This window comes from Lontra canadensis, unplaced genomic scaffold, assembly GCF_010015895.1.
Source record: "Lontra canadensis isolate GAN:19392208 unplaced genomic scaffold, GSC_riverotter_1.0 scaffold33, whole genome shotgun sequence".
NCBI classification, from domain to species: Eukaryota; Metazoa; Chordata; class Mammalia; order Carnivora; family Mustelidae; genus Lontra; species Lontra canadensis.
Window position 1 is genome coordinate 10,091,346 of NW_022631027.1, and position 25,786 is coordinate 10,117,131.

The 25,786-nt window shown below is 35.2% G+C and overlaps 1 long non-coding RNA gene across 2 annotated transcripts in view; it reads right to left on the bottom strand.

Moving 5' to 3' along the window:
* Positions 1-25,786, bottom strand: part of LOC116873475 — a 112,756-nt gene that overhangs the window by 46,815 nt on the left and 40,155 nt on the right. Inside the window, exon 1 of one of the 2 annotated variants that reach the window (XR_004383816.1) lies at positions 134-170. The exons of the other annotated variant lie outside the window; for it this stretch is intronic. This is a non-coding gene — a long non-coding RNA (uncharacterized LOC116873475). Of the gene's footprint in view, positions 1-133; positions 171-25,786 lie in introns of those variants that run through there. 2 annotated transcript variants of the gene reach the window in all.

Below are 25,786 nucleotides of genomic sequence, written 5' to 3' on the forward strand. Positions count from 1 at the left end.
TGGGTTACATTTTCTTTCCCTTCACCAAATCTAGATGGCCAGAGGCTTGTGGGAGCCAATGCTAACACTCTCCATCTACTTTGCTAGCAACATGTACCCTCGCTTGCATGCTTTTCATATCCAACCTGCCCACCTTGGCTGATATTGTTCCAATATAGCTTCTGCTCTGTCGCACCCTGCAGGATGCCGCAGCAGGGACTGGACCACTCCAAAGTGACTCTTGTACTGAGTAAGGGGGGGAAGAAATAACCACACACATTAGTGCATTCACAGGTCCTGCAGCCAGGCCACTTAGCAGGCTCTTCAAGGAGCAAGGACTACCTTTGGTGTGCCTCCTGCTGTTGCAGAAAGAGAATTGTAGTTAGCAATGCTGTGTGCTAGACCAACCCACCAAAAAGCCCATGGCAATTACAGCCAAACCTCTTAATAGCACAGGGAGCAAACCCTCCCCAGGGCACCCACAGGAGGCAAATTTGGTCACAACAAACAGGTGGGCTTAAAAAAACTGCAACTTAGCCAAAACAGGAGTGCACACCTAGCACATAGGAGACATCTCTGGAGTGCCTAGGTTTGGTAACAAGGTGGGTTGTGCAAGAGGGCACATAGAAACTCTTCTATACAGGGCCACTGTTTTCAAGACCAGAAGGTGTAGGAGAATAACTGAAATAAAAAACAAACAACCAACATTAGAGGGAATCAAAATAGCTTAGAGGATGCAGGAGAACAAATCATCAATATGGAACACAGGGTAATAGAAAGCAACCGAGCTGAACAGAAAAACAAAAAAACTATACAATTAGGTTTAGAGAACTGAGCAACATCATCAAGCATAATATTTGCTTTATAGGGTATGCACAAGAAAAAGGGACAGGAAAATTATCTAAAGAAATAGTGGTGGAGAACTTCCCTATACTGGGGAAGAAAACTGACATCCACGTCTAGGAAGCACAGAAAAACCCTAATGGAATGAACTCTAGGAAGTCCACATCAAGACACATAATATCTAAAATGGCAAACAAAATGATAAAGAGAATTTTAAAAGCAGCAAGAGAAAAGAAAATAGCTAATTCAAGGGAAAACCCATAAGGATATCAGCAATTTTTTTAGTGGCAACTTTGCAGGCTACAAGGGAATGGCATGATATAGTCAAAGGCTAAAAAACCAAACCACACCAAACCTACAACCCTACAACCAAGAATACTTTACCTAGCAAGATTATCATTCAAATAGAAGGAGAATTAGGTTCCCAGCCAACAAAAGGTAAAGGGATTTATCACCACAAAACCAGCATTACAAGAAATTAACTAAAGGGAGTTCTTTAAGTGGAAAGAAAAAAAGGAAGAAAATTATGAAAGAAAAAATTCCACAGATAAAAGCAAATGTATAGTTAAAGTAGTAGATTAATCATTTATAAATCCAGTATGGGAGTCAAAACTCAAAAATAATAAATCAATTATATCTATAAAAATTAGGCTGGATAAAAAGATAAAAATATGGTAACATATACATAAAATGTGTGTTTGGGGCATAATTTAATACTTTTAGACTGTGTTCAAACTTAAGCAACCATCAGCTCACTATAGATTGATATACACATAAAATGTTATGTATGAACCGAATTTAACCAGAAATCAAAAACCTATAATACATACATAAAAACTAAAGAGAAAGGAATCTAAGCATAAAACAAAAGAAAGCTGGCAAGCCACGGGGCAAGAGAATAAGAAAAGAAAGGAACAGAGAAGAATTACAACAATCAAAAAACAACTAACAAAATGGCAATAAGTTCAAGTATATCAATAATTTCTTTAAATGCAAATGCACTAAGTGCTCCAATCAAAACATAGAGTAACTAAATGGATATAAAAACAAGGTCCATATATATTCTGCCAACAAGAGACTTGCTTCAGAACTAGATATACAGACTGAAAGTGAAGGGATAAGCAAACATGTACTATGCAAACAGAAGTGAAAAAGAAAAGGCAAGTATCAATGCTTATGTCAAACAAAATTGACTATAAAACAAAGACTGTAGCAATGCTTTATAGAGTAAATAGATGTTAAAACAAGAACTTTAACAAGATAGAAAGAAGGCCACTTCATAATGATAAAGGGATCAATCCACTAAGAGGATTAACAATTATAAATGTCTATACAAGCAAAACATAAGAGCACCTATATACATAAAGCAAATGTTAGCAGACATAACGGGAGAAATGGGGAGTAATATGGTAAGCAAAGGGGACTTTAACACCATACTTACATCACTGAATTGATCAACCAGAGAGAAAATAAAAAAGAAAACAGTGACTTTGAATGACGCATTAGACCAGATGGACCTAACAGATATATACAGAACATTTCATCCAAAAACAAGAAAACACATTCTTTTCAAGTGCATGTGAAATATTTTCTAAGATAGATCACATATTAGGCCACAAAACAAGTGTCAAAAAATATAAGAATTGAAATCATTAAAGGGAAGTTCATAGTGATATATATTAAGAAAAAAGAAAAATATCAATCTAATCTTACCTTTAAAGCTAGAAAATGAAGAATAATCAAAGCCTATAGCTAGTAGAAGAAAGGAAATAGGGTTAGATCAGAAATAAATGAAACAGAGACTAAAAGAAGACACTAGAAAACTAGCCAATGAGGAAACGTCAGTGCCAGGCTTCCAAGTTTCAAAGGACTGGCTGACTCTTGTTAGGGTCTAACACAGCTGGTGACTTCAGGTGAAGCCAGTGCTTATTTACCACTCTGAACACCCTAGGGCCCTTAGAATTATGCTAAATCTACTCTGTCATGCTTTCTAAATGGAACAACAAAGACTGGATGACAGCACATTTGTTTACAACTGGTTTACTGAATATTTTAAGGCCACTGTTGAGACCTCCTGCTTAGAAAAAAAAATATTCCTTTCACAATATTACTGCTCATTGACAATGCACCTGGTCACCCAAGAGCTCTGATGGAGAAGTGTAACCAGAGTCATGTTTTCATCCTAACACAATATCCATTTTACAGCCCATGGATCGAGCAGTAATTTTGATTTTCAAGTCTTCTTATTTAAGAAATACACTTTGTAAGGCTACAGCTTCTATGGATAGTGATACCCTCTGACGGATCTGGGCAAAGCAAATTTAAAACCTTCCGAAAAAGATTTACCATTCTAGATGCTATTAACATTTGTGATTCATGGAAACAGATCAAAATGTCAACATGGACGAGTTTGAAAGAAGTTAATTCTAACCCTCATAGATGACTTTGAGGGGTTTGAGACTTCAGTGGAGGGAGTAACTGTAAATGTGGTAGAAAGAGCAAGAGAACTAGAAGTAGAAATGTGGGCTAAAGACGTGACTCAGTTGCTGAAATCTAATGATAAAACATAAATGGATGCAAAGTTGTTTTTAACAGATGAGCAAAGAAAATGACTTCTTGAGATGGAATCTACTCCTGGTGAAGATTCTGTGAAGATGATTGAAACACCAATGAAGGTTTTATACTGTTACATAAACTTAGTTGAAAAAGCAGCAGCAAGGTTTGAGAGAATTGACTTTAATTTTTAAAGTTCTATGGTGTGTAGAATGCTATCCAACAGCATCACATGTTACAGATAAATTTCCTTGTGAAAGGAAGAGTCAAAAGATGCAGCAAACTTTATCACTGCCTAGTTTTAAGAAATTGACAAGCCACCCAATATTAGGTAACCATCACCCTGGTCAGTCAGCAGGCAACAACACTGAGGCAAGACCCCTTACCAGTATAACATTACACCTCACTGAAATCTCAGATGATAGCTTTTTTTTTTTTTTTTCAATAAAGTGTTTTTAAGTTTTTAAAATAAACTCTTTTAAATAAAGCTGTGTACATTTTTGTAGACACGAAGCTATTACACACTTAATAAACTACAGTATAGACATTTTATGTGTACTAGAAAATCAAAAAATTCATTTGACTCACTTTATTGGGATATTCATTTTATTGTGGTGATCTAAAACCCAACCTTCAGTATCTCTGAGGTATGACTGTGTTAAGCCACTGCCAACACCTCCTTTAATCTTAGAATTTGGTCTCATTAGAATTTTGTCTCATGAAGTCTTTTGGGTTTTCCATATATAGTATCATATCACCTGCAAAGAGTGATAGTTTGACTTCTTCTTTGCCGATCTGGATGCCTTTAATTTCTTTTTGTTGTCTGATTGCTGAGGCTAGGACTTCTAGTACTATGTTGAATAGCAGTGGTGATAACGGACATCCCTGCCATGTTCCTGACCTTAGCAGAAAAGCTTTCAGTTTTTCTCCATTGAGAATGATATTTGCAGTGGGTTTTCATAGGTGGCTTTGATGATATTGAGGTATGTGCACTCTATCCCTACACTTTGAAGAGTTTTGATCAGGAAGGGATGCTGTACTTTGTCAAACGCTTTTTCAGCATCTTTTGAGAGTATCATATGGTTCTTGTTCTTTCTTTTATTAATGTATTGTATCACATTGATTGATTTATGGATGTTGAACCAACCTTGCAGCCCAAGAATAAATCCCACTTGGTCATGCTGAATAATCCTTTTAATGTACTGTTGGATCCTATTGGCTAGTATTTTGGTGAGAATTTTCACATCTGTGTTCATCAAGGATATTGGTCTGTAGTTCTCTTTTTTGATGGGATCCTTGTCTGGTTTTGGGATCAATGCAATGCTGGCCTCATAAAATGAGTTTGGAAGTTTTCCTTCCATTTCTATTTTTTGGAACAGTTTCAGGAGAATAGGAATTAATTCTTCTTTAAATGTTTGGTAGAATTCCCCTGGGAAGCCATCTGGCCTGGGGCTTTTGTTTGTTTGCAGATTTTTGATGACCGTTTCAGTTTCCTTACTGGTTATGGGTCTATTCAGGTTTTCTATTTCTTCCTGGTTCAGTTGTGCTAGTTTATATGTCTCTAGGAATATATCCATTTCTTCCAGATTGTCAAATTTGTTGGCGTAGAGTTGTTCATAGTATGTTCTTATAATTGTGTATTTCTTTCTTGTTGGTTGGGATCTCTTCTCTTTCATTCATGATTTTATTTATTTGGGTCCTTTCTCTTTTCTTTTTGATAAGTCTGGCCAGGGGCTTATCAATCTTATTAATTCTTTCAAAGAACCAGCTCCTAGTTTCATTGATATGTTCTATTAATTTTTTATTTTCTATTTCATTGATTTCTGCTCTGATCTTTATGATTTCTCTTCTCCTGCTGGGTTTAGGGTTTCTTTCTTGTTCTTTCTCCAGCTCCTTTAGGTGTAGGGTTAGGTTGTATATTTGAGACCTTTCTTGTTTCTTGAGAAAAGCTTGTATTGCTATATATTTTCCTCTCAGGACTGCCTTTGCTGTGTCCCACAGATTTTGAACCATTGTATTTTCATTATCATTTGTTTCCATGAATTTTTTCAATTCTTCTTTAATTTCCTGGTTGACCCATTCATTCTTTAGAAGGATGCTGTTTAGTCTCCATGTATTTTGGGTTCTTTCCAAATTTCCTCTTGTGATTGAGTTCTAGCTTCAGAGCATTGTGGTCTGAAAATATGCAGGGAATGATCCCAATCTTTTGATACCAGTAGAGACCTGATTTATGACCCAGGATGTTATCTATTCTGAAGAATGTTCCAGGTGCACATGAAAAGAATGTGTATTCTGTTGCTTTGGGATGGAATGATCTGAACATATCTGTGATGTCCATCTGGTCCAGTGTGTCATTTAAGACCTTTATTTCCTTGTTGATCTTTTGCTTGGATGATCTGTCCATTTCAGTGAGGGGAGTGTTAAAGTCCCCTACTATTATTGTATTATTGTTGATGTTTTTCTCTGATTTTGTTATTAATTGGTTTATATAGTTGGCTGCTCCCATGTTAGGGGAATAGATATTTAAAATTGTCAGATATTTAAAATTGTCAGATCTTCTGCTCCCATGTTAGGGGAATAGATATTTAAAATTGGACAGACCCTTTGAATATGATATAGTGTTCTTCCTAATCTCTTATTATAGTCTTTGGCTTAAAATCTAATTGATTTGATATAAGGATTGCCACCCCAGCTTTCTTTTGATGTCCATTAGCGTGGTAAATTGTTTTCCACCCTCTCACTTTAAATCTGGAGGTGACTTCGGGTCTCCAAAACTGCTAGAACTTGTACAGGAATTCAGTAAAGTGTCAGGATATAAAAATCAAAGCACAGAAATCAGTTACATTTCTTTACACCAACAAGACAGAAGAAAGAGAAATTAAGGAGTCCATCCCATTTGCAATTGCACCCAAAACCATAAGATACCTAGGAATAAACCTAACCAAAGAGGCAAGGAATCTATACTCAGAAAACTATAAAGTACTCATGAAAGAAAGTGAGGAAGACACAAAGAAATGGAAAAATGTTCCATGCTCATGGATTGAAAGAAGAAATATTATGAAAATGTCTATGCTACCTAAAACAATCTACACATTTAATGCAATCCCTATCAAAATCCCATCCATTTATTTCAAAGAAATGGAACAAATAATCCTAAAACTTATATGGAGCCAGAAAAGACCTTGAATAGCCAAAGGAATATTGAAAAAGAAAGCCAGAGTTGGTGGCATCACAATTCCGGACTTCAAGCTCTATTACAAAGCTGTCATCATGAAGACAGTATGGTACTGGCACAAAAACAGACACATAAATCAATGGAACAGAATAGAGAGCCCAGAAATAGACCCTCAGCTCTATGGTCAACTAATCTTGGACAAAGCAGGAAAGAATGTTTAAAGGAAAAAAGGCCGCCTCTTCAACAAATGGTGTTGGGAAAATTGGACAGCCACATGCAGGAAAATGAAATTAGACCATTTCCTTACAGCACACATGAAAATAGACTCAAAATAGATGAAGGACCTCAATGTGAGAAAGGAATCCATCAAAATCCTTGAGGAGAACAGACAGCACTTCTTCGACCTCAGCCGCAGCAACTTCTTCCTAGAAACATTGCCAAAGGCAAGGGAAGTAAGGGCAAAAATGAACTATTGGGACTTCATCAAGATCAAAAGCTTTTGCACAACAAAGGAAACAGTCAACAAAACCAGAAGACAACTGACAGAATGGGAGAAGATATTTGCAAACGACATATCAGATGAAGGGCTAGTATCCAAAATCTGTAAAGAGTTTAGCAAACTCAACACCCAAAGAACAAATAATCCAATCAAGAAATGGGCAGAGAACATGAACAGACATTTCTACAAAGAAGATATCCAGATGGCCAACAGACACATGAAAAAATTCTCCACATCACTCGGCATCAGGGAAATACAAATCAAAACCACAATGAGATACCACCCCACACCAGTCAGAATGGCTAAAATTAACAAGTCCGGAAATGACAGATGCTGGCGAGGATGCGGAGAAAGGGAAACCCTCCTACACTGTTGGTGGGAATGCAAGCTGGTGCAACCACTCTGGAAAACAGCATGGAGATTCCTCAAAAAGTTGAAAATAGAGCTACTCTATGACCCAGCAATTGCACTACTGGGTATTTACCCTAAAGATACAAATGTAGTGATCTGAAGGGGCACATGCACCTGAATGTTTATAGCAGCAATGTCCACAATAGCCAAACTATGGAAGGAACCTAGATGTCCATCAACAGATGAATGGATAAAGAAGAAGTAGTATATATATACAATGGAATACTATGCAGCCATCAAAAGAAATGAAATCCTGCCATTTGTGATGATGTGGATGGAACTAGAGGGTATTATGCTTAGCGAAATAAGTCAATCAGAGAAAGACAACTATCATATGATCTCCCTGATATGAGGAAGTGGAGATGCAATGCATGGGGTTTCGGGCGTAGGAAAAGAATAAATGAAACAAGATGGGATCGGGAGGGAGACAAAGCATAAGAGACTCTTAATCTCACAAATAAACAGGGTTGCTGGGAGTAGGAGGGTAGGGAGCGGGTGGTGGGATTATGGACATTGAGGGGGGTATGTGCTATGGTGGGTGCTGTGAAGTGTGTAGACCTGGTGATTCACAGAACTGTACCCCTGGGACTAATAATACATTATATGTTTATTAAACAATTTTTAAAAAATTTTAAAAAAAGAATTTTGTCTCATGAGAAAAAGTGTTAATTTAAGATTGTTACAGAACATACTTTAAAGAAACATGGTGTCAGACTCTGATGTTCTGTAAAGTGAACTATAAAGTAAGTTCCTTGAGGGCAGAATTTAAATCCTATGGATTATTATATTTTCAGTCTGGCACAGTATCTAATGTATGACTGACACTTAATATAATTTATTGAATAAATGAGTTAAATGAAATACATTACTCCAACACAACTGACCAAGGCTGCTGATTTATCAATTAACATTAGAATTTCAACTTCTCTAGTTCAATAAAAAACTTTTTTTGCCATTTTCCCTTAAACATACATATATGTCTCTGCATTTACCTTGTAAGAATAGAATAGTCTCTTATTCCATAAATAAATTTTAGTGATCACATTCAGGAAATTAAACTCTGATATAGCACTATTATCTAATACATACTCTGTATTTAGATTTTATCTTTTGTTTAAAAATTCTAGGATGGAGTGAAGAGAGGGAAGATGGCAGAGTACGAGACTCCAGAGCTCACATCTTCCCACAGACACACTTAAAGCAACTACACACATTGCAACTCACTCTGCAAACAATCTGAAGATTTGAACAGTCAGCCACAGCTAGTTGTAGAGAGAAGGCCACATTGAAAATAATAGGAGGGACAGAGATGTGATCAGGAAACAAACCCCCAGTCTAATTACCCAAGAGAGGGAGGGACAAGCTTGAGGAGTGAGGGCATCAGACCTCAAACTGGGCACCCCTGATCCTGGTGACTCACACTGAGAAAGTGAGTCCTCATAATGTGTGGCTTTGAAAATCAATGTGTTTAATTCCAGGAGAGCAAGAAGGCTATAAGAAACCAAATCTCCACATTTAAAGAGACAGTGTGCTAAATAAGTTGACCTGAGACACAGCACAAAAGGCAGTTTGAAAAGCACCAGGGATATATGTGAAGATGTAGTGGTTAATTTTAGGATATGTGCTGGAAGGACAGAGATCTTCAAGAGCTTTCTTCAAGAACAAAAGTGTTGGTAATGCTATTTTCCTTCCCATTTCTCAGTCTATATAACCTGAGGCTTTGGGGAGATAGTTCCGAAACTCATCATGTAACTTCATAGTATCATGTACCCTGCCCTAGCATTCCCCTGTGGACCCACTTCATTCAAAGTGCTCATCTAAGCAGGAATCCCTCAAAAGTATCTCCACACTGCCATACCTCATAGTCAGCCAAACATGAGACCAGCACCCCTCAAAAGCGACTTCTTCTCAGGGGAGGAGGGATAGAAACTCTGCCCACCAGCATTCCCACAGCAGTCACAGCACCTCATTGTAGACAACTAGACTAAGTGCTAGTCCTTTCAGGCCTGAGACTGAGGTAGCGGGGAAGAAATTGCCTACAAGCACACCCCCATTAACTGCAATTGGGCCTCAAAGCCAGCCACACATGGTATAAGCCCTGCCACCAGTGCACCCATAGTGTTAGTCTCAGCCACAACAACATACCCCACAACAATGCAGGAGTAGCCCTGGAGCACTTGTTTCTGAAAACCAGGGGTTTCTGCCCTACAGAGCATAGGTCTACACAAGACCCTTGGAAAATGTAGCTGTCCTACAGAAACATAAAATTAGACAGTCAGACAAAATTAGACAGAGAAATCTGATCCAAAAGAAAGAACAAGACAAAAACTAGAGTAGAATTAAATGAAACAGACAGAAGCAATCTGCCACATAAAGAGTTCAAAGTAAGTCATAAAGATACTCTTCAGACTTGAGGCAAGAGTGGATGAACTCAGTAAGGACTTCAACAAAGAGACAGAAAATATAAAAAAGAATGAGTCATAGCTGAAGAATATAGTAACTGAAATGAAAAATACATTAGAGAGAATCAAAAGCAATTAGAGGATGCAGAAGAATGGATCAGGGATCTAGGAGACAAGGCAAGGAAAGTAACCAAGCTGAACAAAAATAAAAATAAAAAATGAGGATGAGTTAAGGGACTTCTGTGACATTATTAAGCATAAGAACATCTGATTTATGTAGGTCCCAGAAGTAGAAGAGAAAACAAGGAGGCAGAAAAATTATTTGAAGAAATATTATTTGAAAACTTCTCAAAAATAGGAAAGAAAACCTGTACCTAGATTCAGGAATCAAGGAGAGCCCCAAACAATATGAACCAAAGGAGATATACACCAAGACACATAATAATTAAATGGCAAATTTTAAAGATAAAGAGCGCATCTTAAAAGTAAGAGAAAAGTATATAGTTACATACAAGGGAAAACCCATAGGATATCAGCTGACTTTTCAGCAAAAATTTTGCAGACCAGAGTGGCATGCATATATATATATATATATTTATTTATTTTCATTCCAAGTGCTAGGGGCAATAAAATCCTACAACTAAGAATACTCTCCCCAAAAAAGATAATCATTCAGAATTGAAGGAGAGATAAAGCTTTCCCCAGACAAACAAAATTTAAAGGAGTTTATCACCACTAAATCAGTCTTAAAAAAATGTTAAAGGGATATTTTAAGTTGAACAAAAAGGCCATAACTGGAAGTAATTATGAAAGGAAAATATTTTACTTGTGAATGTTAAAATATATTAAATATAGCCAATCAATCATTTATAAAGCTAGGAAGTTAAAAAACAAAAATGATAAAATCAATTTTAACCACAAAAATTAGTCATGGTATTCACAAAAGAAAAAGATGTAAGATGTGATATTATATACATAAAACAGGGAAAACAAAATTTAGTGCTTTTGTGTTAAAAGTTAAGTAACCATCAACTCATTATACACTGCTATATACATAGGATAATACTTATGATCCTCATGATAACCACAAATCAAAAAAAATGTATAATAGATACATACACACGCAAAAGAAAATTATCCAAGTATAACACTAAAGAAAGCCATCAAACCACAAAAGAAGAGAGCAAGAGAAGAAACAGAACTACAAAAACTACCAAAATACAATTTAAAAATGGTAATAAGTACATACTTACCAATAATTACTTTAAATATAAATGGATTAAAAGCTCTAATAGAAAAACACAAGGTGGGCGCCTGGGTGGCTCAGTGGGTTAAGCTCTGCCTTCGGCTCAGGTCATGATCTCAGGGTCCTGGGATCGGGTCCCACATTGGGCTCTCTGCTCTGTGGGGAGCCTGCTTCCTCCTCTCTCTCTCTCTCTGCCTGCCTCTCTGCCTACTTGTGATCTCTCTGTCAAATAAATAAATAAAAATCTGTAAAAAAAAAAAAAAGAAAATAAAAAAAGAAAAACACAAGGTAACTAAATGAATATAAAGACATGATCCATCTGTATGCTGCTTATTAGAGATTCACCTTGGACCTAAAGACATACAGACTGAAAGTGAAGGAATGGAAAGAGATATTTCATGCAAATGAAAGTGAAAAAAACTGGGTAACAATACTCTTATCAGATAAAAGACTTTAAAGCATAGACTCTAACAAAAGAAAAAAAAAGTCATTATATAACAATAGGGATCAATCCAAGAAAAGGATATAATATTGTAAATGTCTATGCATGCAACATAGAAGCATCTAAATATATAAAGCAAATATTAACAGTCATAAAGGGAGAAATAGACAGTAATACAATAATAGTAGGGGAATTTAACACCCCACTTAAATCAATGGATAGATCATCTAGGCAGAAAATCAATAAGGAAGTAGTGGCTTTGAATGACACATTAGACAAGTGGACTTAGATATATACAGAACACTCCAGCTAAAAAAAGCAGAATAAATATTGTTTTCCAATTTTTTTTGCAATATTCTCTAGGATAGGTCATATGATAGACCACAAAATAAATTTCAAAATTTAAGAGCTTGAAATCACACTGATTGTCTTTTCCAACCAGAATGCCATGAAACTAGAAATCAATAAAACAAAACAAAAAAACCTGAAAGAAACACAAACACATGGAGGCTAAATAACATGTTACTAAACAACCAATGGGTCAATGAAGAAATCAAAAAAGACATAAAGAATACCTGGAGACAACTTAAAATGGAAACACTACAGTTCAAAATTCCTGGGGTTCAGTAAAAGCAGTTCCAAGATGTAAGTGATACTATCAACATAGTGACAAAGTTCTACTTCAAGAATAAGGAAAATGTCAAGCAATCTATTCTTACACTTACAGGAACTAAAAAAGAACAAATAGCCCAACGTTAGTAGAAGGAAGAAAATAACAAAGATCAGAATGGAAATAAAAACAGTATAGAGATTCCTCAAAAAATTAAAAAAAAAAAAGAGTGCTATTGCTGAGTCATAAGCATATGACTACTAGGTATTTATCCAAAGGATACACTATTACTAGGTATTTATCCAAAGGATACAAACATAGTGATCTGAAATGGTACATGCAGTTCAATGTTTATAGCAGCAATGCCCACAATACCCAAAATATGGAAAGATCCCACTAACAGATGCATCTATAAAGATGTGGTATATACAGTGGATTATTACTCAGCCATCAAAAAGAATGAAGACTTGCCATTTGTGATGGCATGGATGGAACTACAGCGTATTATGCTAAGCGAAATAAGTCAGAGAAGGACAAATACCATATGATTTCACTCATATGTGGAATTTAAGAAACAAAACAGATGAACATAGGAGAAGAAAAGGAAAAATAAGACAAAAACAGAGAAGGAGCAAACCATAAAGGAATCTTAACTATAGGAAACACTGAGGGTTTCTGGAGAGGAAGTAGGTGGGAGGAGGAGTAACTGGGTGATGGGAATTAAGGAGGGCACTTGGTGGAATGAGTACTGGGAGTTGTATGCCAGGTGATGAGTCATTAAGTTCTACCTCTGAAATTATTAATACAGTATATGTTAATTATATTGAATTTAAATTTTAAAGAATGCAAACAAATAAAATGATCATGAAAAACCACAAAAAGATCAAAGAGACTAATAGCTGATTCCTTGAAAATATAAATAAAATTCATAAAACTTTATCTCAACTAATCAAGAAAAAAAAAGAGGACTCAAGTAAATAAAATTAGATGAAAAGGAGGTTACAACTGACCACAGAAATATAAAAATTATGAGATTACTACAAAAATTATAAGCCAAAATATTGGACAATTTAGAAGAAATGAATAAATTCTTAGAAAAAAATACAACCTCCTAAGATGGAATCAGGAAGAAATAAAAAATCTGAACAGACCAATTACTAGTAACAAATTTGAACTAGTAATTAAAAAGCTTTCAAAAAACAAAAGTTCAGGACTGATGGCTTCATAGGTGAATTCTACCACACATTTAAAAGATACCTATCCTTCTCAAACTATTTGGAAAAAAAAAAAAATAGAGAAAGAACAAATGCTTTCAAAGTCATAATATAAAGTCAGCATTACCCTAATACCAAATCAGATATAGAATATATGTTGCAAGAAAATTACAGACCTTTATCCTGAATGAACACAGATTCAATAATCCTTAGCTAAATATTAGCAAACTGAATTCAGAAATGCATTAAAAGACTCATTCCTTTTTTAAAAAGCAAGTGGAATTTATTCCAGGGATGTAAGGATGGTTCAATATATGCAAAACAGTCAATGCAGTACACCAAATTAACAAAATGAAGGATAAAAATCATATGATCATCTCATTAGATACAGAAAAAGCATTTGACAAAATTCAACATCGAGTAAAATAAAAACTCTCAACAAAGTAAGTATGGAAAGATCATATGTCAACATAATAAAGGCCATACATGACAAACCCACAGCTAACATTACATTCAGTAATAAATAATTGAAAGCTTTGGTCTAAGATCAAGAACAAGTCAAGGTTAACCACTTAACCACTTTTATTCAACAATACTGGAAGTCCTAGCTATAGCAATCAGATAAGAAAAAGTAATAGAAGGTATCCATGTTGGTAAGGAAGAAGTAAAACTATTTCCAGATGACAGGATACTACATGTATAAAACTGCAAAGACTCCACAAAAAAATTACAATTAATACATGAATTCAGTAAATTTGCAGAATACAAAATGAATATACAGAAATCCTATTGTGTTTCTATATGCTAGTGATATATTGGAAAGGAAAATTTTTAAAACAATCTGATTTACATTATATCAAATAAAAAATACCTAAAAATAAATTTAATGAAAGAGGATAAAGGACTTATACTCTGAAAACTATAAGAAATGACTGAGGGCAATCAAAGACTCAATGGAAGGATATACATGCTCATGAACTGAAAGAATTCAGACTAAAGTGTGATTCTGTATATGAATACAGATACAATTCAATTATTATCAAAATACCAATAGGATTTTTCATAGAACTAGAACCAAAAAAAATAAAAAACAAAAAACAAAAAACCCTAAAATTTGTATGGAAGCACAAAAAACACCCCAAAGATCCAAGACACTCTTGAGAAAGAACACAGCTGGAGGTATCACAATCTCAGATTTCAAGATATACTACAAAGCTATAATAATCAAAACAGTATGATACTGGCACAAAAATAGATACATAGATCCATAGAAATGAATAGAGAGCCCAGAAATAAACCCACACCTATATTGTCAATTAATCTATGACAAAGGAGGCAAGAATACACAATGGGGAAAAGACAGTCTTTTCAATAAATGGTTCTGGGAAAACTGGACAGCTACATGGAAAAGAATGAAACTGGGCCACTTTTTTATACAATACACAAATATAAACTCAAAATGGATCAAAGATGTAAATGTAAGACATGAAATCATAATCTGCTAAATGAAAACATAGACCATAATCTCTTGGACATAACCTTAGCAGTATTTTTCTGGATATGTCTCCTCAGGCAAGGAAAACAAAAGCAAAAATAAACAATTGGGATTACATCAAACATAAAAGCTTTTGCACAGCAAAGAAAATCAGCAACAAAATAAAAGGCAACCTACTGAACATGAGAAGGTATTTGCATATGATATATCCCATAATGCCCTAATATTCAAAGGATATAAAGAACTCCTCTAACTCAACCAAAAATAAAACAAAATAATCCAATTACAAATTGGCAGGGGATCTGAATGACATTTTCCCAAAGAAGACATACAGATGGCCAAAAGATACATGAAAAGATGCTTGATATTAATGAGCATGAAAATGGAAATGAAAACCAGAATAAGAGGTCACCTTTAACCAGTCGGAATGGCTCATATCAAAAAGACCAGAAATAACAAATGTTGGCGAGGATGTGAAGAAAAGGATACCTTCACGCACTGTTGATAAGAATGTATATTGGTACAGCCATTACAAAAAAACAATAAGGAGTTTCCTTGAAAAACTAAAAATAGAAGTATCTAATACAGTAATTCCACTTCTGGGTAAAAAAAACACACACACACTAATTTGAAAAGATATTTGTACCCTTATGGTTTTGGTTTTTGTTTTTTGCACCTTTATGTTTATTGCAATACTATTTACCATAGACAAGATATGGAAAAAACTTAAGTGTCCATCAGTAGATGAATGAATAACGATGTGATATACATGCACACAATAACATATTACTCAGCAATACAAGAGAATGTGATCTTGCCACTGTGACAACATAGATGGACAGAGAGGGAATATGCTAAGTGAAATAAGTAAGATAATGAAAGACAAATACCATGTAATTTCACTTATATGTGGAACCTAAAAAACCAAACATATGATAAAACAAATAACAACAAAAGAAACTGACTTATCAAGATAGAGAACAAATGAGTGGTTGACAAATAATTGGGATGGGAGTGTAAGTGAAGTAGGTGATTGGGATTAAGAGGTACAAACTTCTGGTTATAAAATAATTCACAGAAAGGAAAAATACAACATAGGATATATAGTCAATAATATTGTAATAATTTTGTATGGTGACAGATGTTAAATAAAATAAAATGATTCTACAAAAAAATCTAGGATATACTTAAGGATCACATATCTAGTATTCATTTCTCTGGATTTTTTTTTAAATCTAAATTGCCTAGTCATTATTTAATTATTTGTATATCTATATGTTTATTTTCATCTTTCATAATACTGACATTTTTCTTGAATCCTGGTCAGTTGTCTTGCAAAATGACCTTCAACTTGCATTACTAGTCTGACTGTTACCCTATAAATGAGAGTCAAATTTTATGTACATTTTGGTTAGGAATACTATGTAGGTGATGGGGTATCTTCAGAGCATGATGTCAAGAGGTACCAGACTTAAATTTTATGTACATTTTGGTTAGGAGTACTATGTGGGTGATGCTTGTATCTTCGGAGCATGGCATCAAGGGGTACCCAAGGTCCCCTTACTGGTGATGTTACGTTTGAACATTTATTTAATTCGCCATTAGTACCTTGATTTTGAGTTTGCATTCTGTTACTATATTCCATTGTACTCAATGTCTCCTACTGCATGGATACTTTGCATGTACAAAGGTATAAGTTTTTAACTACTTCCAGCAATATTGGGAAGTAAAGAAAATTTTCCTTTTCATCTATTTTCCCAGGAGGTTATCACCCAGTAATTACAGTAATATAGCATTATAAATGCAATAGATAAGAGACTGAGTAAAGCAAAAAATATTATGAGGTCTGCGTATAAAGCTCTGGGCAATGCCATGAGAATCATTGTAAATGACTAAGTAGAGGTGAGACTTCTTGGCAGCTTGTTTCTTGATTTTGGATTCTGCTGCTTGCCTCAATATTTAACCTGAAATGGTAATCTGCACTGAATTTATAGACCCCAGCCAAGTCATAGCGAAGGTCTGTAGCACTTTCCACTCATGTAAATTTTCACTAGGTACTCTGATCACCTTAATCCAGAACTAAATTGTGATTACCCTTTCTTTTTCTCTCCCTTTCTTTCTTTTTCCCTTTCATTCTTTTTTTTTATTTCTTTCTTTGAAAATCCTTGGGGAAAATAGAAGTTCTCTTAAATAAAGGGAAAAGTCATTCATTCAGTTTAGCCATCAAGCACATAGGTTGGTGAACTAGAGATATTTGTGGACAATAATTCTACCACAACAGGAAATTTCACTGTGAAGAGGATAGAAACTGTTCCATTTCACAGAACCTGTAGTCAGATTCCCCTGGTTGTGTTTGCAGAATACCTTTGTTTAAGAACAGGTTGTGGGATCAGTAGCTACATAGCGATTTCTGGCTCTCCATCTTCTAACTATGAGCCTGAACTTCCTCATCTGTAAAATGGAGATAATATATACTTTTCTCACAGACTATGAGGGTTAATTAGACAATGTCCCTAAAGTATGAAGAGCACTTCTAACTATACTCGGTGTCAGGCATGTGGATACCAAGAGTAAAGATTTCTACAGTGATCACCTTCAATTTAGTTTATATTTCACAAGAATGTGAATGGGGCATATCCAAACTCTGACAACTCAAGTTTCTCTTATATTACTAGCGATATTGTGCAAGGGAAAAGCCCATGATTTTAGGGGAACAGAAGGTGGCTGTTCAGGGGAAAGAGAATGGGTTTTGAATCTGACAATTTTAGGTATAATCTTTACCAAAATGTGTTTGGGTACATTATTTAACTCTCAGTCTCAGTTTCCCAATCTATGTAATGTGCATCGTTGCTCTAAAGATTCAAACTACTGCATTGGGAAGTAGAGAGCAAAGACAGCTTCTGAGGATCTGGGCTTTCTTCTTCACAGATCAATAGGACTTTGGACCCCCAAGTCTTGAAGCCATTCCTGACCCCTCAGACCCTCAAGTTCCTTGACAGTGAGAGTGGATAATATAGGGCTGCTCACCACTTTTCTCTCATACCCAATTCTGTGCTGGCTTTAAAAAGAAAAAGAAAATGGCTTCATTATGATAGCACCCAATATTATTTTTGTGTTCCACCTAATTTTCTATGAAATTATTGTTTTCACTCATAAACTTTCAATGGTGGAATAAAGTCTGCTAAAAGATATTGTCTCTTTTAATAAAGATTAATTCAAGTAGTACTTATAGGAAGTTATCAAGAGGAAAATAAGACTTAAAGTTTGCTTCTCTGATTTTCTGGACTGTGGTCAGCTCTTAGTGGTTCAGTGATCTGAGATATATATATATATATATATATATATATACACACACACATATATACACACACACACACACACATATATATATACACACACACACACACACACATATACATACATATGTACACATATATCTATCAGGTATAAATATCATATATGTACACACACCAGTTCTACTAGTTATTAGTTTTGTGAAAGTTAATTACATTATACATCTGAACATTTTTAACAATATTCTTAGATGTTCAAGAGTCTTTGTATGTAGATATTCTATTTAGGCAAGTTCCCTAATAATGTTTGACTTTGGATTTTTACGGGTGACTTAGATCATTTAAGTATTTTTAACCATTTATGTATTGCAAAGGATTATTCTATGTACTAAGACATAAAAGGAATTATGAGACAGTGTCTCTCCTCAAAGACCTTATAATCCAATTAAAAAGAAAGCAAACATAGGCAAAGGGAAGGATATTTGAAAATCCCAAGTAGTAAAACTTAATGACCAAAGAAGTAGACCAAACCATATTGCTTAAAACAATGCAATAGGAAGATAAGATAACTTCCAAATAGGGTGATTAAAGAATGCCTCATGATTATTAAGGACATTTATTGAAAGCTTATTATATGTTAGTCGCTATTCTGTATGCTTTACACTTTTTGTCTTGCATAAGCCTTATAACCCTGAGAGGAAGGTGCTATTATTCCCATCTTACACAGGAAGAAACTGAAGCACAGTGATATTAAGCATCTTGATAAAGATAATGTCATGTGTCTAGTAAGCAGTGGAACCAGGATGGAAGTCAGACTGTGGAACTCATGTGTTCCTAGGTTTTGTGCTAAATACCTCCTGAAGGGGTTGAAGTAAGCCAGACCTCAGAGGATGAGGGGAGCTAAAATGGAAGACAGTCTGGGGAAGTCACTGAGATCACAGGCTTAGGGCAGAAAATTACAAGTTACTTTTCCAAAAAATAAGTAGTCCCTTGTGGATGCAGTCAAGAATTCCTTAAGAATAAAAAATGTAAGAAGAGGAAGGGAAAATTTTGGGGTTCCATTGTAGAGGGCCTTATAAGTTCAGGTTTAAGATAAGCTACATCAATTCTATGATTACCAGGAACAAACTAAGCATTTTTTTAATGTGAGTTAAGATTCTGGCATATATTTATCCATAATCCCTCAAGAAGCTAAGAGAATTATAACTCTCAGTGCAAGACCTGTGGTTTCCCATAAAACCTGTACCTGACTCCACCTACACTTTCTATCCTTGATTTTTTCTTGTGCCAGAGATAGACAGGGTCATGCCAACAAACTTTATCTTGACTGTTCTCAGTCCCTGTTCCTCTGTAGTTTCCTGTGGCTGTCTTTGATACTTGATCATTTCTTACACCCTGGAACATTCTTTGTTCTTGGGCTCCTGTGCTTGTATAACTTTTTCTGTTTTTGAAGGTGCATTTCCTGTGTGTGTGTGTGGTCTTCAGCTTTCCAACCCCTGAATATAGGTTCTGTTCCAGTCCACTTTACTTCATTCTCTCTCTTTACCCTATTGCTTCCATAGTACAGTAGATAACTTTTTTCTTTATTTATTTTTTCAGTGTTCCAAGATTCATTGTTTATGGACCACACCCAGTGCTCCATGCAGTATGTGCCCTCCTTAATACCCACCACCAGGCTCACCCATTCCCTCACCCCCTCCCTTCCAAAACCCTCAGTTTGTTTCTCAGAGTCCACAGTCTTTCATAGTTTGTCTCCCCCTCTGATTGCCCCCAATTCACTTTTCCTTTCTTTCTTCTAATGTCCTCCATGTTATTCCTTATGCTCCACAAGTAAGAGAAACCATATGACAATTAACTTTCTCTGCTTGACTTATTTCTCTCAGCATACAATCTCCACCAGTCCCATCTATGGTGATACAAAACTTGGATATTCATCCTTTCTGATGGAGGTATAATATTCCATTGTATATTTGGACAATATCTTCTTTACCCATTCATTTGTTGAAGGGCATCTTGGCTCCTTTCACAGTTTGGTGATTATGGACATTGCTGCTATGAATATTGGGGTACATATGGCCCTTCTTTTCACTACATCTGTATTTTTGGGGTAATTACCCAGTAGTGCAATTGCATGGTCATAGGGTAGCTCTATTTTTAGTTTCCTAAGGAATCTCCACACTGTTTTCCAAAGTGGCTGCACCAATTTGCATTGCCACCAACAGTGGAAGAGGGTTTTGAAGCACAAAATTTTTTAAGCCAACCCCATGCACAAGAAGGGAAATAATCAAGATTAGAGCAGAGAGCAATGAGTTAGAAACTAAAGATATAGTAGAACACATCAACAAAACTAGAAGCTGGTTCTTTGAAAGAATCAATAAGATCGATAAATCAGTGGCCAAACTAATCCAAAAGAAAAGAGAGAGGACCTAAATTAATAAAATTATGAATGAAAGGGGAGCAATCACGACTAACACCAAGGAAATAGAAACAATCATCAGAAATTATTATCAACAGTTATATGCCAATAGATTAAGCAACCTAGAAGAAATGGATGCATTCCTGGAAACCTATAAACTTCCAATACGTATAACAGGAAGAAACTGACAACCTGAATAAACCAATATCTAGTAATGAGATTGGAGAAGTGTTCAAAAACCTCCCCCAAAGCAAGAGCCCAGGACCTGACAGATTCACTGGGGAATTCTAGCAAACATTCAAAGAAGAAATAATACTATTCTCCTGAAGCTGTTTCAGAAAATACCCACTTGCACAACAAGGATACCCACTCTCACCACTGTTGTTCAACATAGTACTAGAAGTCCTAGGAACACCAATCAGACAAAAAAAGGAAATAAAAGGCATTCAAATTGGCAAAGAAGTCAAACTCTCTCTTTTCACAGATTACATGATACTTTATATGGAAAACCTAAAAGACTCCACCCCCAAACTACTAGTAATGTGGCAGGACACAAAATCAATGTACAGAAATCAGTTGCTTTCTTATACACTGACAATAGAGTAGATAACTTTAAACATAGACTTCTGTTTTTCTGTGCTCCAGAGCTCCCTGACCATCTACTAACCTTGTGTAGGAGAAGAGTACCTTGGAAGTATTAAGCTCCAGGATGACTCTTCAGGCCCAGAGGTCTTTCAATTTAGCCTTTATTTATTTCCACTGGCCACAGGGGTTTGGCTTTCTTTATTTTCCTCTTTATCTTTTCCTTCCCAATCTGTCCATATGGTATTTTATCCCACTGCTTCAAAGAATGGTTGCAGATAGGCTATGGTCTAAGTTCCTCTGTTAATGTTTCTGAACACAATAACATAGGTTTTTATTTTCATTATAAAGCATAATACAGACACAGCTTGAGATAATGAATTTGGAGTAACAGAGATTAAGAAATCTTTCACAGTTTAGCGTATTGTAGTCCATGTTTTATAATTGTTAATTCCCTTTCTAAGGTGATAGTGTCTAGAAATTGGAACCTCTTCTCTTCCTACTCCCCTTCACAAATCCCACCACCCATCCATCATGCAGCTACTATTTAATGTTTCAACACAGAGCCTCCACATTCCCATTTCACTGCTTTCATAACTACTTGTGCTATATCTCCTTTGAAAATGTCTAGATACCCAAAACATCGTTCATTAAATGCCCATTATATATGGAACACTGTGCTAAATGCAGATTACAAATACATTAGTTCTACTTCCTCATGGAGCCTATAGTACCATTTTTAAATTGTGTGTGTTTTTTAACTATGTATATTTGTATATGTATACATATAGATGTATATATGTGTGTATATATATATGTATCTGTAATATATGTATATGTAATCTGCATTTCAGATACATTAGTTCTACTTCCTCATGGAGCCTATACTACCATTATTAAATTGTGTGTGTTTGACAACTATGTATATATGTATATGTTTATGTGTATATATATATGTATATGTATAATGGTTTGTCTACTGCAGTTTTCCTCAACTATGATGAGTAAGATGGGTCACATAACAACCACAAACCTCCCCAGAGTCTTCCTCATTGTGTTAGAAGTATACTTTTATCTTCCCCACAGCCATCAGACAAGAAATAAAAGGCAACCAAATTGGTAAGGAAGAGGTAAAATTTCCACTATTTGTAGATGACATTATACTATCTATATAGAACCCTCAAGACTCCACCAAAAAGCTACTAAAACTGATAAATGAATTTAGTGAAGTTGCAGAATACAAAATATACAGAAATCTGTTTCATTTCTATACACTAAATATGAAGTAGTAGAAAGTTCAGAAAACAGTCTTTTACCCAAAAGGACAGAATACTTAGATATAAACTTAACCAAGGAAGTAAAAGATCTGTGCTCCAAAAACTATAAAATGCGGATGAAAGAATTGAAGAGGACACAAACAGATATCTTATGTTCATGGGTTGGAAGAAACAGTATTATTAAAATGTCTATAATATCTAAAGCAAACTATATATTTGATGCAATCCCTGTCAAAATAAAACAGAAAAAAATACCAACAGCATTTTTCACAAAACTAAAATAACCATAAAATTTGTATAGAACCATAAAAGACCCCAATAACCAAAGCTATCTTGAGAAAGAAGAACAAAACTGAATCTCAGGTTTCAAGATATACTGCAAAGCTGTGAAATTAAAACAGTATGGTACTGGCAAAAAAAAAAAAAAAATAGACCTATAGATGAATAAAACAGAATAGAGACCCCAGAAATAAACCCACAATTATATGGTCAACTAATCTATGACCAAAGGAGGCAAGAATATACAATGGAGAAAAGACAGTCTTCAATAAAACTGGGCAACTACATGCAAAAGAATGAAACCACTTTCTTATATCACACAAAAATAAATCCAAAATGGATTAAAGACCTAAATGTGAGACTTGAAACCACAAAATTCTAGAAGAAAACATAGGCGGTATCTTTTTTACATCAGCTATACCAACATTTTTCTAGATAGGTCTCCTAGGCAAGGGAAACAAAAACAAAAACATACTATTGGGACTACCTCAAAATAAAAAAAAACTCTTGCACAGTGAAGGGAATCATCAACAAAGCAAAAAGGCAACCTACTGAATGGAAGAAGATATTTGCAAATGACACATCTGATAAAGGTTTAGTATCCAAAATATATAGAGAACTTCTACAACTTAACACACACACACACACACACACACACACACACACAAATCTGACTTAAAATATTCTGACTTAAAAATGGGCAGCAAACATGAACAGACATTCTCCCAAAGAAGACATACAGAAGGCCAACAGAAAAATGAAAAGATGGTTGACATCACTAATCATTAGGGAAATGCAAATCAAAAGCACAGTGGTATATCACTTCATACCTGTCAGAATGGCTGGAATCAAAAAGATAAACGAGAAATAAAAAGTGTTGGCAGGGATGTAGAGAAAAAGGAACCCTTGTGCACTGTTGGTGGGAAAGTAAATTGGTACAGCCATTGTGGAAAACGGTATGGAATATTCTAAAAAAATTAAAAATAGAAATTTGATGATACAGTAATTCTGATACTGAATATTCATCCAAATAAATGAAAACACTAATTCAGAAAGATCCATGCACCCCTGTTTATTGCAGCATTATTTACAACATCTGAGCTATGAAAGCAACCTAAGTGTCCATTGTCAAATAAAGAAGATGTATACATATACAATGAGATATCACTCAGCCATAAAAAAGAGGAGATTTTGCCTCTTGTGACAACATAGATAGTTCTAGAGGGTACTATACTAACTGAATTTATGTCAGAAAGACAAATACCATATTTTTTCACTTATATATGGAATCTAAAAAACAAATGAATAAACAAACAAACAAAAAAAAAGCAGAATGAGACCTTAAATACAGAGAACAAGCTGATGGTTGCCAGAGTGGAGGTAGTTGGGAGATTAGCAAAGTAGATGAAAAAGAATGAGAAGTACAGGTTTATACTTATGAAATGAATAAGTCATGGGAAATGTGGAGTATGGGAAATATAGTCAATGGTTTTATGTAGCATTGCATCATGACAGATGTTATAGAAGTGTTGAATAAGGTATAGAGGTGTTGAATCACTTTTGTATACCTGAAACTAATGTAACATTGTATATCAACTACACTCAAATGAAGTAGAAAGAAAGAAGAAAAGGAGGAAGGAAGGAAGGAAAAATGGATGGATTTAGGAAGGAAAAAGTAAGGAAACTGCAGATCTATCCATATATACTGATCATATTCTGCATCTCTGAATAGAATAATAACAATATACTATGGAAGCAGAGACAGCTATGAGAAATAATTTGTTGGATCCTTCTCTTGGCATTAGAGCCATTAGAGCATGTTTCTTGGCCAGGAAATCTGACTCCCTGCCCCAAACTGGCTAGGTAGATGTCTCTAGTTCAGTATTCCTTATAGGTCCCTTATTATCACCAGGAAAAAAAAATTTCTAAGTGTATATGTGTGCCTACATTCTCATAGCAGTTGTTTTGGTAGCACATCTTCACTGCACTTTGTTCTGATTTTTGCCTGGGTGATACTCCTAGTGGGCTTGAATCAAACAAGCCACTATGCTCTAAGCTTAAGGTTTTTTTCTGATGATTCAATCCACTTGAAACCTCTCCATTCACTTTAGAAACTCCATTTAATTTGTTAAGAGCCAATTTAGGCATATCTGCCTCTTAAGCCATCCTTCCCAAACTCTGTTTACCAAGTTAATTTGTTTATTTTGAGGATCAAGCCCACTTGCGTTGGATTAATCTCAGCTATTTGGGACCTGTTCATCCACACTGCATGTTGTCTGTGCTTAATGGCCCTTGTCTCAGGGCAGGAATGAAGAAAAATGGATTGGGAAGAAGTAGATGGGGCTTTTTCTTTCCTGATTTGCCTTTGTTATATCACCCGTTATTGCATTGGAAATTCCAAATCTAGAGATAGAATAAGGTAGTAGAAGATTATTGCCTATCCTCCATTCTCTCTTTCCTGCAGGTGGGGCACGTCATGTAGAAGGATAAAATATGTTTAATTTGGATGTTTTGAACTTGAGCTTGTAACCAAATTTCCAAGGGGAAGTGTTTTGAAAATAGTTGAAAGAAGAAGTTAGAATAGACATAGGAGATCTGCACTGGATAAGTAGTTTTGCAATCTAATCTCAACAGTTTAATGGATGAAATCCTAAAAACATTTAAGCTCTGTAAGGAAGTAAGGGGGAAAAAGAGCATTTAAAGGTCAAGTAAGGCAAATAAATAACCATATATTATATATACTTACTAAAATTCTACAAAATATTCATTTTAATTTTTATGATCATGATCAATATTTCTATTAAAAAGAGGAGGAAGACACAGAGATGGGTTATTTACAGGGTTGGTGGAAGATAATGAAATTAATATACCAAGGAAGAGGAATGTTTCCAGTAGAGTCTCAAATATGTATCAAAGAGGTGTGTCAAATATTTACCACATAGAGTATTACATATGGTCCAGAAAGAACAATGATACTGACGGACAGAAATTCACGGGACTTGGCAAACAGAAGAGGTCATTGGCAATGATGGTTATAGATTGGTGGTAGGCACAATCAGATCATGAGAAA